Here is a 17610-nt window from a genome sequence, read left to right on the forward strand (position 1 = left end):
ACTTGTCGGAGACATCATATCTCTCGACCCGGGCATGAGCTTGAAAAACTAGTTTCAGCTCTTCGAACATCTCATATGCTCCGTGATGCTCAAAACGCTTTTGGAGCCCCGGTTCTAAGCTGTAAAGCATGCCGCACTGAACGAGGGAGTAATCATCAGCGCGAGACTGCCAAGCATTCATAATGTCTTGGTTCTCTGGGACGGGAGCGTCACCTAGCGGTCCTTCTAGGACATATTGTTTCCTGGCAGCTATGAGGATGATCCTCAGGTTCCGGACCCAGTCCGTATAGTTGCTGCCATCATCTTTCAGCTTGGTTTTCTCTAGGAACGCGTTGAAGTTCATGTTGACGTTAGCGTTGGCCATTGATCTACAAGACATATTTGCAAAGGTTTTAGACTAAGTTCATGATAATAAAGTTCTAATCAAATTATGAACTCCCACTTAGATTAGACATCCCTTTAGTCATCTAAGTGTTACACGATCCGAGTCGACTAGCCCGTGTCCGATCATCACGTGAGACGGACTAGTCATCGTCGGTGAACATTTTCATGTTGATCGTATCTTCCATACGACTCGTGTTCGACCTTTCGGTCTCCGTGTTCCGAGGCCATGTCTGCACATGCTAGGCTCGTCAAGTTAACCCTAAGTGTTTTCGCTGTGTAAAACTGTCTTACACCCGTTGTATGTGAACGTAAGAATCCATCACACCCGATCATCACGTGGTGCTTAGAAACGACGAACTGTAGCAACGGTGCACAGTTAGGGGAGAACACTTCTTGAAATTTTATAAGGGATCATCTTATTTACTACCGTCGTCCTAAGTAAACAAGATGCATAATACATAATAAACATCACATGCAATTATATAGTTGTGACATGATATGGCCAATATCATATAGCTCCATTGATCTTCATCTTCGGGGCTCCATGATCATCTTGTCACCGGCTTGACACCATGATCTCCATCATCATGATCTCCATCATCGTGTCTTCATGAAGTTGTCACGCCAACGACTACTTCTACTTCTATGACTAACGTTTAGCAATAAAGTAAAGTAGTTTACATGACGTTATTCAATGACACGCAGGTCATACAAAAAATAATGACAACTCCTATGGCTCCTGCCGGTTGTCATACTCATCGACATGCAAGTCGTGAATCCTATTACAAAGAACATGATCTCATACATCACAATTCATCATTCATCACAACTTCTGGCCATATCACATCACATGATCAATCGCTGCAAAAACAAGTTAGACGTCCTCTAATTGTTGTTGCATCTTTTACGTGGCTGCAATTGGGTTCTAGCAAGAACGTTTTCTTACCTACGAATCACCACAACGTGATTTTGTCAACTTCTATTTACCCTTCATAAGGGCCCTGTTCATCGATTCCGCTCCAACTAAGGTGGGAGAGACAGACACCCGCCAGCCACCTTATGCAACTTGTGCATGTCAGTCGGTGGAACCGGTCTCACGTAAGTGTACGTGTAAGGTTGGTCCGGGCCGCTTCATCCCACAATACCGTTGAGCAAGAAAAGACTAGTAGAGGCAAGTAAGATGACAAAATCCACGCCCACAACAAAGTTGTGTTCTACTCGTGCAAAGAGAACTACGCATAGACCTAGCTCATGATGCCACTGTTGGGGAACGTTGCAGAAAATTAAAATTTTTCCTACGGTTTCACCAAGATCCATCTATGAGTTCATCTAAGCAACGAGTCTAGGGAGAGAGTTTGCATCTACATACCACTTGTAGATCGCGTGCGGAAGCTTGCAAGGTGATGATGTAGTCGTACTCGACGTGATCCAAATCACCGATGACCAGCGCCGAACGGACGGCACCTCCGCGTTCAACACACGTACGGGACGGGAGACGTCTCCTCCTTCTTGATCCAGCAAGGGGGAAGGAGAGGTTGATGAAGATCCAGCAGCACGACGGCGTGGTGGTGGATGCAGGGCGTCACAGCAGCAGGGCTTCGCCGAGACTACGAGGGAGAGACGTAACGGGGGGAGGTGGAGGCGCCAGGGGCTGGTGTATGAAGTCCCTCCTCTCCCCCACTATATATAGGGGTGCCAGGGGGGCGCCGGCCCTAGTAGATGAGATCTACTAGGGGGGGGCGGCGGCCTAGGGGAGGTTTCCCTCCCCCCCAAGGCACCTAGGGGTGCCTTCCACCACTAGGACTCCTCCTAGGGGGAAACCCTAGGCGCATGGGCCTATAGGGGCTGGTGCCCTTGGCCCATGATGGCCAAGGCGCACCCCCTACAGCCCATGTGGCCCCCCGGGACAGGTGGCCCCACCCGGTGGACCCCCGGGACCCTTCCGGTGGTCCCGGTACAATACCGATAACCCCGAAACTTGTCCCGATGCCCGAAATAGCACTTCCTATATATAATTCTTTACCTCCGGACCATTCCGGAACTCCTCGTGACGTCCGGGATCTCATCCGGGACTCCGAACAACATTCGGGTTTCTGCATATACATATCTTCATAACCCTAGCGTCACCGAACCTTAAGTGTGTAGACCCTACGGGTTCGGGAGACATGCAGACATGACCGAGACGCTCTCAGTCAATAACCATCAGCGGGATCTGGATACCCATGATGGCTCCCACATGCTCCTCGATGTTGTCATCGGATGAACCACTATGTCGAGGATTCGATCAAACCCTGTATGCAATTCCCTTTGTCAATCGGTACGTTACTTGCCCGAGACTCGATCGTCGGTATCCCAATACCTTGTTCAGTCTCGTTACCGGCAAGTCACTTTACTCGTACCGTAATGCATGATCCCGTGTCCAACACCTTGGTCACATTGAGCTCAATATGATGATGCATTACCGAGTGGGCCCAGAGATACCTCTCCGTCATACGGAGTGACAAATCCCAGTCTCGATCCGTGTCAACCCAACAGCTACTTTCGGAGATACCTGTAATGCACCTTTATAGTCACCCAGTTACGTTGTGACGTTTGATACACCCAAGGCACTCTTACGGTATCCGGGAGTTACACGATCTCATGGTCGAAGGAAGAGATACTTGACACTTGCAAAGCTCTAGCAAAACGAACTACACGATCTTTTATGCTATGCTTAGGATTGGGTCTTGTCCATCACATCATTCTCCTAATGATGTGATCCCGTTATCAACGACATCCAATGTCCATAGTCAGGAAACCATGACTATCTGTTGATCACAACGAGCTGGTCAACTAGAGGCTTACCAGGGACATAGTGTGGTCTAAGTATTCACACGTGTATTACGATTTCCGGATAATACAGTTATAGCATGAATAAAAGACAATTATCATGAACAATGAAATATAATAATACTTTTATTATTGCCTCTAGGGCATATTTCCAACAGATAGCTCCATACAAAATGTTATGTTCGTTGAATCTCTTGGCTACAATTTACTTTCTGTATTTAGACTTGCTGACTTTGGTTTCAATGTCCTATTTACTGAAGTAGATTGCCAAGTGTTTCGTAGAGATAATCATAAAATGGTCTTTACCGGTACACGTAGAGGTGATCTTTACATTGTTGATTTCACTAAAAAGGCTCAACCTAGAACTTGCCTAATTGCTAAATCCTCGAAAGGTCGGTTGTGGCATAGAAGGTTAGGTCATGTGGGCATGCGAAATCTTGATAGAGAAAATTCCTTATTTGACACTATCTTAAAATCTGCTTCCTTATTTGACATTGGGAAAAAATTTCTTCCCTATTTGACACAAGTTCTAAATTTTATTCCCTATATGACATTTCCATTCATTTTGAGCCTAAATGACACCTGAAAAGACTCTTTTGCCCCTCATGTGGTATGTGTGTGGGGGCAATAGCGCACACACGCGACACCAGTGCGAGGGTAGGAGCACACACGCAGCAACACATACACATGCACCAACACACATGCACGCGCACACACACGCAACAACATGCACGCGCATGTGCACACACACACACGCAGCACACACACACACGCAGGAACACACACACACACACGCAACACACACACATACACACACGCAGCAGCAGCACACACACAGGCAGCACATAGGCACGTAACAGCACGCACACACAGACGCGCACACGTACACACGCAGTAGCAAACACACACGCATGACACACATGCACACACACATGCAGCAGCAGCACACATGTGTGTGTGCACCCACACACGCAACAGCACACACACGCGCACACACATACCACATGAGGGGCAAAATCGTCTTTTCAGGTGTCATTTAGGCTCAAAATGGACGGAAGTGTCATATAGGGAATAAAATTTAGGACTAGTGTCAAATAGGGAAGAAATTTTTTTCCAGTGTCAAATAAGGAACCAGATTTTAAGACAGTGTCAAATAAGGAATTTTCTCATCTTGATAAGCTTATTAAAGGTGATCATATCCTTGGAGTAAACGATGTTATATTTGACAAGGATAGACTTTGTAGTGCTTGTCAAGCAGGAAAACAAGTTGGAGGAAGTCACCCCATGAAGAACATTATGACCACGAGAAGACCGCTCGAGCTACTTCCTATGGTTCTCTTTGGTCCCAATGCCTATAAGAGTCTCGGTGGTAACTCATTTGGCCTAGTTATAGTTGATGATTTTTCAAGATTTACGTGGGTGTTCTTTCTTGATGATAAATCGTAGGTCCAAAAGATCTTCAAGAACTTCACCAGGAAGGCCCAAAATCAATTTGAAGTGAAGATCAAGAAGGTTCGTAGCGACAACGGAATGGAGTTCAAGAACACAAATGTGGATACATTTCTTGACGAATAAGGGATTTCACATGAGTTCTCGGCTACGTACACGCCTCAAAAAATGGAGTTGTTGAGAGGAAGAACTGAACTCTTATTGAGATGGCGAGGACGATGCTTGATGAGTACAATACTCCAAAACACTTTTGGGCGGAAGCGGTTGAGACAGCTTGTCATGCAATAAATCGCTTGTATCTTCACAAGCTACTTGGCAAGATGACATATGAGCTCCTCACTGGTAACAAACCCCAAGTTGGATACTTCCGAGTATTTGGCTCAAAGTGTTACATTCTTGATAAGCATCGTCATTCTAAATTTTCTCCTAAATCTCACGAGGGTTTCCTACTTGGTTATGGCTCAAACTCTCACACTTACCGTGTATAAAACAGTTTCACCCGAAAGGTTGAAGAGACGGTAGATGTGAAGTTTGATGAATCTAACGGCTCGCAAGTAGAGCAATTGCCAATTGAGTTAGGGGATAAAGACACTTCGGAAGCAATCCAAGACTTGTCTATTGGAAAGATTCGACCAAAGGAGGTGAAGGAGAGTACCTCGTCCGTCCAAGTGGAGACTTCCACCTCACGACAAGGTGAACCAAGAGTCGACATGCAAGCATCCACAAGTGGGACACTCAAGATGAAGAAAACGAGGAAGTACACCAAGATGAACCTCATGAACCTCCTTCTCCACCACGAAAAGAGAACAACGACGCCAATAATGAAGAAGGCCAAGAAGAAGAACGAGATGATGAAGAAGATGCTCCACCCCGACCCAAACAAAAGCTCCCACGAGTTCAAGCAAGAGTCTCAAGAGATCATCCCGTCGAACAAATTTTCAATGATATTCAAACCGGGAGAATCACTCGCTCTAAAACTCGTTTGGCTAATTTTTGTGAACATTATTCATTCATCTCTAGTATTGAACATATGAAGGTTGAAGAAGCATTGGAAGATCCGGATTGGATAAATGCCATGCATGAAGAGCTACACAACTTTGAGAGAAATCAAGTGTGGACATTGGTCGAGAAGCCCGATAACAACCACAACATCATTGGTACCAAATGGGTGTTTCGCAACAAGCAAGACGAAGATGGTCAAGTCATCCACAACAAAGCTCGTCTAGTCGCCCAAGGCTACACTCAAGTCGAAGGTATGCACTACGGTGAGACATATGCCCCCATTGCTAGACTTGAGTCCATCCACATCTTACTTGCCTATGCTAATCACCATGATATCACTTTATACCAAATGGACATTAAAAATGTTTTTCTAAACGGTGAAATTGAGGAGGAAGTTTATGTTAAACGACCTCCCGGCTTTGTCAATCCTAAGAAACCCGATCATGTTTACAAACTTCACAAAGCTCTTTATGGTCTTAAACAAGCTCCTAGAGCATGGTATAAATGCTTGACCAAGTTCCTTATTGAGAAAGGCTTTGAGATTGAAAAAATAGATTCTACTCTTTTTACTAAAAGGGTTAATGGTGAATTATTTGTATGCCAAATTTATGTTGATGATATCATAGTTGGTTCAACTAACCCTCATTTTAGTGAGAATTTTGGAAAGCTAATGTCGGAGAAGTTTGAGATGTCTATGATGAGTGAACTCAAGTTCTTTGTTGGGTTGCAAATCAAGCAAACTAAGGAAGGCACCTTTGTTTCTCAAGAAAAGTACACCAAGGACTTATTGAAGAAGTTCAACATGCAAGAAAGCAAAGGTATGAAAACTCCCATGCCAACTAGTGGACATCTTGATTTGACCAAGGACGGCAAATCGGTTGACCAAAAGGTTTACCGCTCATGATTGGATCATTGTTATATCTATGTGCCTCTCGTCCTGATATTATGCTAAGTGTGTGCATGTGTGCACGATATCAAGCGGCCCCCAAAGAATGTCATCTTAAGGCTATGAAAAGGATAGTGAGATACTTAATACATACACCAAATTTTGGCATTTGGTATCCTAAGAGGTCCTCTTTTCATCTTGTTGGCTATTCCGATTCAGACTATGCCGAAGGCAAGGTTGATAGAAAGTCCACTTCGGGTACTTGTCAATTTCTTGGTAGATCTCTTGTATCTTGGTTCTCCAAGAAAAAAACTTGGTATCCTTATCCACCGTCGAAGCGGAATACATTGCCACCGATTCGTGGTGTGCTCAATTACTTCGGATGACCCAAACTCTTAAAGATTATGGGATCAATGTGAAACATGTTCCATTGCTTTGTGACAATGAAAGTGCTATTAAGATTGCTCACAACCCCGTGCAAAATTCTCGAACTAAGCATATTGAAGTTCGTCATCATTTCATTCGAGATCATGTTGCTAAAGGGGACATTGATCTTAAGCATGTTTGTACTGATAAGCAATTGGCGGATATATTCACCAAACCGCTTGATGAGAAAGTTTTTTGTTGTTTGAGAGGTGAATTGAACATCATTGATGCTTCAAACTTGGAGTAGGAACTCCATTTGGATACATGCAAGGCATGAGCCTATGACTAATCCTTGATACTTCTCTTATGATGATGATCATATGTCTTGGATATATTTGCACCCTTGCATGTTATCTAACCCTTGTAGGTACTTGGATGGATCTAAATCTATGATATTGCAACTCACTCACATCTTGAGCAATCTCTAAATCACTAAGTCTCTACACAATGGTGGTTGATGACAAGGAAGCATGAAACCCTTAAACATATCCTTTGACAAATTCTATATATCAAATTTCATTTGGTATCAAATTTCATGATTGTCATTTTGGATACACAAGTGCTCTTCCTTGCAAAGCTAACCCATGTAGGTAGATGAACTCAACTCCAAGTGGTGCTCCCAACCATTCTTGCGCTACATCAACGTTGAGCACCCCACGCAAGTTCAACGACATGATCAAGATCAACACCACCACCCAAGGTATGTCATTCCATCTTAGAGAAGCTTTACCTCAAGTCATAGGTCAAGCAACTCAACAAGATGTGAATACATCAAATGCTTAAACGAAAAATGGTAACCCCATTTTGAGCTTAGACGATGGGTATGACTTATGATCAAGTGTTCTCACTTGACTCCTTAGTCAATATACTCTAACATAGGTGACTTTGTCACCGCCCAATTCTAGACGAAGTTCTCTAGTGTTTCCTTGAGTTTTTGCATTTGTCCTTTGCATATTTATCCCCTTTCCTTTTTCAAAAAAAAAACTTCATCTAGATTTTTCTTTTTAGTTCTGCATTTTCTGCATCCAATTCATTGCACATCTTTCAGCCAATCCCTTGCAAATCTTTGTGAGATCTTATTTGCCTAGTGAGCTGAGGTGACAAGTGTTCTCCCTGTGTTGAACTCGGTCATACCGATATGTTGCTTTCGGTCACACCGAACCAATTCGGTACCACCGAATACTACAACTCGGTATCACCGATTTCACTGCAGAGAAGACAATTTGCCATATGTTCCTGTAGTTTCATTCCAGCTCCACTCAATGATTCTTGTCCTCTACCAGCATCACAACCTATATGCTGCTTTGCTCTGTGACTCAAGGACCAAACCTTTTGACTCACACTCAAGAAGATCCCTTCTTGGAAATTGATGTCAAAGGGGGAGAGAGATCACATCAAAGCTTATTCTCTTCAAAGGGGGAGAGAGAATAAAAGGGGGAAGAGAGGTAATCACATCAAAGGCCCCAGTTTCTTGGTGTTCAAGAGGAGAGAAGTCACATGACTTTAAGAGGGGAAAGACAAGACATGTCTATGTCATGTTTATGTTTGTGATATGTTTTTGCTCTGTTTTTGTTTCCCTATGTTCTCCCATTATCCAATACAAGATTCAGGGGGGGAGAAACTTCTAGGGAAGGAAATATTTGAATTCATTGCATATCTTTTACCTTTGGGGACATGTCTACATAGAATAGAGTACTCAGTACTCACTCTCTACATGTCATCCCAATAGTGGTACTCTTGTGGTTTTCTTTTGTTTGCTCTGGCTTGTAGATGTATCTGTGTTATCTAACCTTGTTTACTTAGGTTCATTCCTTCCTAAGCCAACTCAGGACCACAAGGTGAGTATTGCATCACACTCATGTGCATGAGGATTTCTCGCTGATGTACATACTATTTGCGAGAAGGACTCATGAGCATGAAGGTACATTTCCTATATTACATCATTTGCTCTAATGCATATAGCCAAGATACATGTAACACATTGCTTACTCTGTCATGCTTATGCATTCACATGCTCTTATATTCCATATTTACATGATTGCATACATATAGGGGGATCCTATGCATGTTACATGTCTTCCCAAAGCTTTACTTGTTATTCTCTATATCTTTATCTAAAGCTTTGATGTATGTTGTCATCAATTACCAAAAAGGGGGAGATTGAAAGCACAAGTGCTCCCTGGGTGATTTTGGTAATTAATGTCAACATATCTCTTGTTGGACTAATTCTTTCATCTAGTATGCTTCAGATAAGTTCAACAATGGAGTGGCATGGACTAGAGGATGTGGAACCCCTTCTAGATGATAAGGACAAAGGATTGGCTCAAGCTCAAAGCTCAGGACTCTACTTTTTTTTCATTTTAGAGATCCAAGATCACATTGAGTCCATAGGACAGCCAATACTATTAAGAGGGGATGAGGTGTTGCTTAATGGCTTGCTTGCTCAAAGTGCCTAGTTATATGCTCCAAAGCCCTCAACTACTTTCTCATATCCACATATGTCCCAACCCAAAAGTCAAACTCGGCCCCAGCGAAATCTTCTATCCGGCGCCACCGAGTCACTTGACATAGCCACTGCCACAAACCCTAGTCACTTCGGTCTCACAGATAGGGATCTCGGTCTCGCCGAGATGGGATTGCAACCTCTCTGTTTCCCTTCGTAACGTTTCGGTCCAATCGAGATGAGAGATCTGTCCCACCGAGATTGCAATGCAAACTCTCTGTTTCCCCTTCGCAACGTTTCGGTCTAACCGAGATGAGTGAATCGGTCCCACCGAATTTGCCTGACCAACTCTGTTTGTCTATTACCAAAATCGGTCCCACCGAGCTTGTGTAATCGGTCTCACCGAGATTACGTTATGCCCTAACCCTAATGGAATCGGTCCCACTGAGTTGACATGTCGGTCCCACCGAAATACCTAACAGTCACATTATGAACCAAATCGGTCTGACCGAGTTTTATAATTCGGTCCCACCAAGTTTGGAGATTTGTGTGTAACGGTTGATTTTGTGTGGAGGCTATATATACCCCTACACCCACTCTTCATTCGTGGAGAGAGCCATCAGAACATGCCTACACTTCCAACATACATTTTCTGAGAAAGATCCACCTACACTTGTGTTGAGGTCAAGATATTCCATTCCAACCACATAAATCTTGATCTCTAGCCTTCCCCAAGTTGCTTTCCACTCAAATCATCTTTCTACCAAATCCAATCCTATGAGAGAGAGTTGAGTGTTGGGGAGACTATCGTTTGAAGCACAAGAGCAAGGAGTTCATCATCAACACACCATCTATTACCTTTTGGAGAGTGGTGTCTCCTAGATTGGTTAGGTGTCACTTGGGATCCTCTGTCAAGATTGTGGAGTTGAACCAAGGAGTTTGTACGGGCAAGGAGATCGCCTACTTCGTGAAGATCTACCCTAATGAGGCAAGTCCTTCGTGGACGATGGCCATGGTGGGATAGACAAGGTTGCTTCTTCGTGGACCCTTCGTGGGTGGAGCCCTCCGTGGACTCGTGCAATCGTTACCCTTCGTGGGTTGAAGTCTCCATCAACGTGGATGTACGATAGCACCACCTATCGGAACCACGCCAAAAATCTCCGTGTCTCCAATTGTGTTTGCACACTCCAATCCCATCCCTTTACACTCTTGCAACTTGCATGATTTACTTTCCGCTGATCATATACTCTTATTATGCTTGCTTGATATGTATTGTGAATGTTTGAACTTGTGCTAAAACTCCACTTCAACTTAAAGATTTTAAAAACTGTAGCTTTTCTTGCTAAGAGTCTATCCACCCCCCTCTATTCACCTCTTCTCGATCCTTTCAAAAACGTTTGCGCATGGTGGCCTAACGCAAACAGTTTTCAAGAGAATGTCATGTGTGATTGTTCATTGATCCAACATGGTTTATTCCTATAACCGTTTGCAATAGGAAACCCAATTAGTAGGCTAATTGCCCTATTATTAATAATCCATTTATTAATCTAATTGACATTCATATTAAGCACATAGTATATTTCATTTCCATATTAAGGAAGTAGGATTTCATAATTGAAATACATCCGAGTACAACATGATATAACTTCAGCACTCAGCTACCCCATTGCACAACTACACCAGCACCAAGTTTCACATGCAACATCTAGAACCTTTCGAAATTAACATCATAGACGGTACATAGACAGATGCATCTCATCTGGAAAATTGCTAGAGCGGAAGGCGAATATTGAGCCTTCATTCATGTTGAAGGTCTTTGCAGCTTTAGGCCAGTGCCTGTGGATGATTGACCGTCCATCCTTCGTCCTCTTCAGGAACACTTCAATATTGAACCGTGGGTGTTGTATGAAAACCTTCCTCACCCCCTGACCATAGAGGTGGTTTGAGAGGTAATCATTAGTGAAGTGCTTTGGAAAGGCTTGAAAACAAGGATGTGCATAAATATCTTTTCTATATTGGAAATGGGGAAAAGGAATAGAAAAGGCAAGGTATAATAGTTAGTACCATATTGTAGTTAACTGATGTCTTCTTCATTGTGCAGACAAAGATTTTATTTTTCTTTGTCATTAATTTCTTTATCATAACAATCTTTCTGAGTTTCTTGACTTGATTGATATTCATGAACAACTCATTTCCCCATATGCAAAAAGGGTCGAACAGTGGGTCAAAACCTCTGGTAGTAGGACCTACATGTGCAAGACCAAATTGTTAAAAACCTAATTATTAGAATGGTTCCTGCAATTGTGTAATAATGTGCTATTAGATAATGGACCATGCACGTGCTAACCTCGATTGTAAACCTCAGTGCTTCCCATTGTTTCCCTGCAACACATATAAGGTAGTTAGTCATCAGGTTAAGTAAGGGGTTCGCATGCTATCAGTAAAATATGTTGATGAAAAATAAGCACATTGCAGATTCATTAGATTAATTCAAGACACATGGAAAACCCATTTATCCAAACCAAGCCTATTAAGAACTAGGAAATATAGCACTTGTATATGTTTCTCATGTATTAAGTGCAGCCAAATCCAATTTATTCCTCACATGCACACCAATACAAAATTCTACCCACGACAATTAGACATCGCATTGCAGAATTGAACCAAGCAGTTAACTAACACCACAACAAATGAACCAAACATTATCTGAGCACCACATTGCACAATATAACATATTCCTAATAGAAGATCAGACAGTTAACCAAACCAAGCATGCTTAACAACTCGGAAATATAACAATTGTATTTGTTTCTCATGTATTTAGTACAGGCAAATTCGATTTATTTCTCACATGGTATACAATAACAGAATGCACCCACAACAATTGAACATCACATTGCAGAATTGAACCAAGCAGTTAACTAAACACCACAACAAATGAACCAAGCATTAACTGAGGACCACATCACACAATATAACATACTCCTAATAGTAGATCAAATAGTCAACCAAACCAAGCATGCTTAACAACTTGGAAATATAGCAATTGCATTTGTTTCTCATGCATTTAGTACATCCAAATTCGATTTATTTCTCACATGGTATATAAGGGAGTCCTGGATTAGGGGGTCTCCGGACAGCCGGACTATATCCTTTGGCCGGACTGTTGGACTATGAAGATACAAGATTGAAGATTTCGTCCCGTGTCCGGATGGGACTTTCCTTGGCGTGGAAGGCAAGCTTGGCAATACGGATATGTAGATCTCCTCCCTTGTAACCGACTTTGTGTAACCCTAGCCCCCTCCGGTGTCTATATAAACCAAAGGGTTTAGTCCGTAGGATAACATACAACAATCATGCCATAGGCTAGCTTCTAGGGTTTAGCCTCTACGATCTCGTGGTAGATCAACTCTTGTAATACTCATATCATTAAGATCAATCAAGTAGGACGTAGGGTATTACCTCCATCGAGAGGGCCCAAACCTGGGTAAACATCGCGTCCCCTGCCTCATGTTACCATCCGCCTTAGACGCATAGTTCGGGACCCCCTACCCGAGATTCGCCGGTTTTGACACCGACATTGGTGCTTTCATTGAGAGTTCCACTGTGCCATCACCGTAAGGCTTGATGGTTCCTTCGATCATCGGTAACGATGCGGTCCAGGGTGAGGTTTTCCTCCCAGACAGATCTTCGTATTCAGCGGCTTCGCACTTTAGGCCAACTCGCTTGGCCATCTGGAGCAGATCGAGAGCTACGCCCCTGGCCACCAGGTCAGGTTCGGAAACTTGAATTACATTGCCGATATCCGCGGAGACTTGGTCTTTGATGGATTCGAGCCCATGTCAGGTGCGCTGCACAATCACGACGAGCATGATTTAGCTCTACCGTCGGACAGTGTTCGGGAGATCACACCTGCAACTACTCCGGCCCTCAATTCGGAGCAAATTGTGCCATCCGAGGATGGGTGGATATACCTCGCCATGGAGGCCGCACTCTTAGTGGCGATAGAGGCGGATACTGACTTCACCCTTTACGAGAGCCGTGTTGCTGAACCATTGGATTCGTCCTCGGCCACGGGCTCCAAACCACCTGCAGCCGTGCCCATCGAATCCGATTGGGCACCGATCATGGAGTTTACCTCCGCGGATATCTTTCAGCACTCGCCTTTCGACGATGTGCTAAATTCATTAAGGTCTCTCTCCTTGTCAGGAGATCCTTGGCCAAACTATGTCCGGCTAGAATGGGATGCGGACGACGAAGAAATTCGCTCCCCACCCACCACCCACTTAGTAGCCACTGTCGACGATTTAACCGACGTGCTAGACTTCGACTCTGAAGACATCGACAGTATGGACGAAGATGCAGGAGACGAACAGGAACCACCGCCCACAGGGCGCTGGACCGCCACCTCATCATATGATATATATACATGGTGGACACCCCCAAAGAAGGCAATGGCGACGAGACAGTGGGGGATGTCCCCTCCAAGAAGCAACCCAAGCGCCGACGTCAGCGGTGCCGCTCTAAGTCCCGCCATAGCAAAAGTAGTGATACCGGCACAAGAGACAATAACACTCCGGATAGTGCTGAAGACGACAACAATCCCCTCCAACACGATTTAGAGTGGGAGGGTGAACAAGCTAGCCCTCCAGAGCGGGCAACAGATAGAGAATCAGAGGAGGACAATTACATGCCTCTCTCCGAAGACGAGGTGAGCCTCGGCAACGAAGAATTTATCGTGCCTGAGGATCCCGTCGAGCAGGAGCGCTTCAAGCGCCGGCTTATAGCGACAGCAAATAGCTTGAAGAAAAAGCAACAACAGCTTCGAGCTGATCAAGATTTGCTAGCAGACAAATGGACCGAAGTCCTTGCATCCGAGGAATATGAGCTCGAGCGCCCCTCCAAGAGTTACGCAAAGTGCAGGTCGCTACCCCGATTCGAGAAGGAAGCATTGAAACCTACATCACCAGTGTATGATGCGGCTGATCGGCCACCTCGTGGCCAAGACAGAGAGGCGTTTCAGCGTGGAGTTCAGCCTGCACCCCGCCGCCACTCAAACAAAAATACCAAGGCCTGGGGCAACACACGGGACCTGCGAGACGTACTGGAAAGCAGGGCAACACATGCAAGGTCGATATATGGGTCACGGGGGCGCGCGCCAACGCGGGACGATGACCGTCACACCGGATACACTAAAAGTAAATCCGTCCGGGCCGAATACAGCAGACAAGACTCATATGGACTGTGTCGTGATATAGCCCAGCACAGAGGCGCCGCACACCCCCTATGTTTCACTGATGAAGTTATGGATCACGAATTCCCGAAGGGTTTTAAACCCGTAAATATCGAATCGTATGATGCTACAACAGATCACGCTGTATGGATTGAGGATTTCCTCCTCCACATCCACATGGCTCGCGGTGATGATCTGCATGCCATCAAGTACCTCCCATTAAAACTCAAAGGACCAGCTCAACATTGGCTGAATAGCTTGCCAGCAGACTCTGTCGGCAGTTGGGAGGATTTGGAAGACGCATTCCTTGACAACTTCCAGGGCACCTATGTGCGACCATCGGATGCTGATGACTTGAGCCATATAACTCAGCAGCCAGGGGAATCGGCCAGGAAATTCTGGACATGGTTCCTAACTAAGAAAAACCAAATTGTCGACTGTCCGGATGTAGAGGCCTTAGCGGCATTCAAGCATAACATCCGTGATGAGTGGCTCGCCCGGCACCTTGGCCAGGAGAAGCCAAAGTCTACGGCAGCCTTCACGACACTCATGACCCGCTTTTGCGCGGGCGAGGATAGCTGGCTGGCTCACAGCAACAACACATCAAGGAATCTGGGCACTTCGGATACCAAAGATGCTAACGGCAGACCACATCATAACAGACACAAGCGTCGCAACAACGGCAATAACGCTGATGATACGACAGTCAATGCCGGATTCAGAGGCTCTAGATCCGGTCAGCGGAAAAATCCATTCAAAAGAAGTACTCCGGGCCCGTCCAGTTTGGATTGCATACTTGATCGCTCATGTCAAATCCACGACACCCCCGATAAGCCAGCCAATCACACCAATAGAGAATGTTGGGTGTTCAAGCAGGCCGGCAAGTTGAATGCCGAAAACAAAGACAAGGGGCTGCATAGTGATGACGAGGAGGAGCCCCGGCCGCCGAACACGGGAGGACAGAAGAGGTTCCCCCCCACAAGTGAAGACAGTGAACATGATATACGCAACCCACATTCCCAAGAGTGAACTGAAGCGTGCACTAAGGGACGTTTATGCGATAGAGCCCGTCGCCCCAAAGTTCAACCCATGGTCCTCTTGTCTGATCACCTTCGATCGCAGGGACCACCCCACTAGTATCCGTCATGGCGGATCCGCCGCATTGGTCCTAGACCCCATCATCGACGGATTTCACCTCACTCGAGTCCTTATGGATGGCGGCAGCAGCCTGAACCTACTCTATCAGGATACAATATGCAACATGGGTATAGATCCCTCGAGGATCAAACCCACCAAAACCACCTTTAAGGGCATCATCCCAGGTGTAGAGGCCCATTGCACGGGCTCAATCACACTGGAAGTGGTCTTCGGATCTTCGGACAACTTCCAAAGTGAGGAGTTAATCTTCGACATCGTCCCGTTCCGCAGTGGCTATCACGCACTGCTCGGGCGAACAACATTTGCAAAATTCAATGCGGTACCGCATTACGCATACCTCAAGCTCAACATGCCAGGACCTAGGGGGGTCATAACAGTCAATCGAAACACAGAACGCTCGCTCCGCACGGAAGAGCACACTGCGGCCCTCGCAGCAGAAGCACAAAGCAGCCTTTTAAGGCAAACCGCCAGTTGGGCGATACAGCCCCCGGACACCGTCAAGCGAGTCCGGAGTAACCTGCAACATGATTGCCTGGCACATTCAGAGCTCGCCTAGCAATTCGGCCCCCGTCCCAGTCCCAGTCAAGCGACGAAATCTGTGCCGCGCGTACATAATTATGCACTGAAAATACCATGGGCATAGGCGGGGGCACGATCAGGGCACGTCTCGCAATGCGGCTTAACTGCCCTAGGGGCTGCATAACTTTATCATTTTTTCTCTTTCAGGACCTTACTCTCTGGAAGCCCTTTCTGGTAGTATGATTGCCGGACACATTACGGGAAGGAACAACCAAGGAGGCAAGAAGCTAAGACGTATAAGGGAACCCCCAGGTGGTCTCTAATAACAATCGATATACCCGCTTTTTACTACCCATACGCAGCTTGCCCTTGGATAGGACATGTCAAATAGTCCTATTTTTTGCTTATTGCACTACTTCTATCAGTACGCTTCGACGTATTATTTAAATAACAATGCATAGCATTAGTCTATTATTGCATTATCCATCCTCTTTTTTCTTATATGTTCATTTACGACAACTTGCACCCGTACATTCTGGTACGGTCAGTACGCCAGGGGCTTTCGTTTACCCCATAATACGGCATGAGAAGTCCGAACACTTTCGACAGTGCGGCACCCCGAATTTATAGCATTATATGCATCAGCTCCGAATCATGTCTTGGGTCAATAGTTGGGTTTGCCCGGCTCCCATGTTTTGGTACCTTACGTTCCGCTATATCGGCTAAGGTAGCGCTGGGAGAACTACTGCGATTGTGTCCCGGTTCTTCCGGACGAGCACCTCAGTAGAGAATACCGAAAACTGACTGTCATGATAAGGCGAGAGCTGGTCGCTGTTCGAGAGGTCTCAAGTCCTTAAAGACTTTTTCCGCTTCAGGCGAGGAGTCGGCCTTGCCCGACTTAGGCGTATATAGCGCCCCAAATTCGGCCTTCCGAATACTAGGGGCTTTGCCAAAATTTAAAATTGTAGACTTCTATGGCTAAGTGAGAGTGATAAAGCCTTATAGTCCGATTGCCTGGTTCGTTGTGCTGAACACCTCCCTCGAAGGACCCAAAATTGGGATAAAGAGTGCTCAGGTTTATCCCGAACACCCCAGTACTAGTTACATGGGGGCAGAAGCCGACGACTGGCCAACTCTCAGATTTTATAAACGGCCGCACAGAAGGTAATATTTTAAATTCAAAAAGTGTTGCATAGCGCAAATGAACTCGTTTCACATTACAGGATCACATGAGCATGTTCATTCAAAAATTACATCTCTAGCACATTCCTCCGCCACAAG

The sequence above is a fragment of the Triticum aestivum genome, chromosome 5A (assembly GCF_018294505.1).
Source record: "Triticum aestivum cultivar Chinese Spring chromosome 5A, IWGSC CS RefSeq v2.1, whole genome shotgun sequence".
NCBI classification, from domain to species: Eukaryota; Viridiplantae; Streptophyta; class Magnoliopsida; order Poales; family Poaceae; genus Triticum; species Triticum aestivum.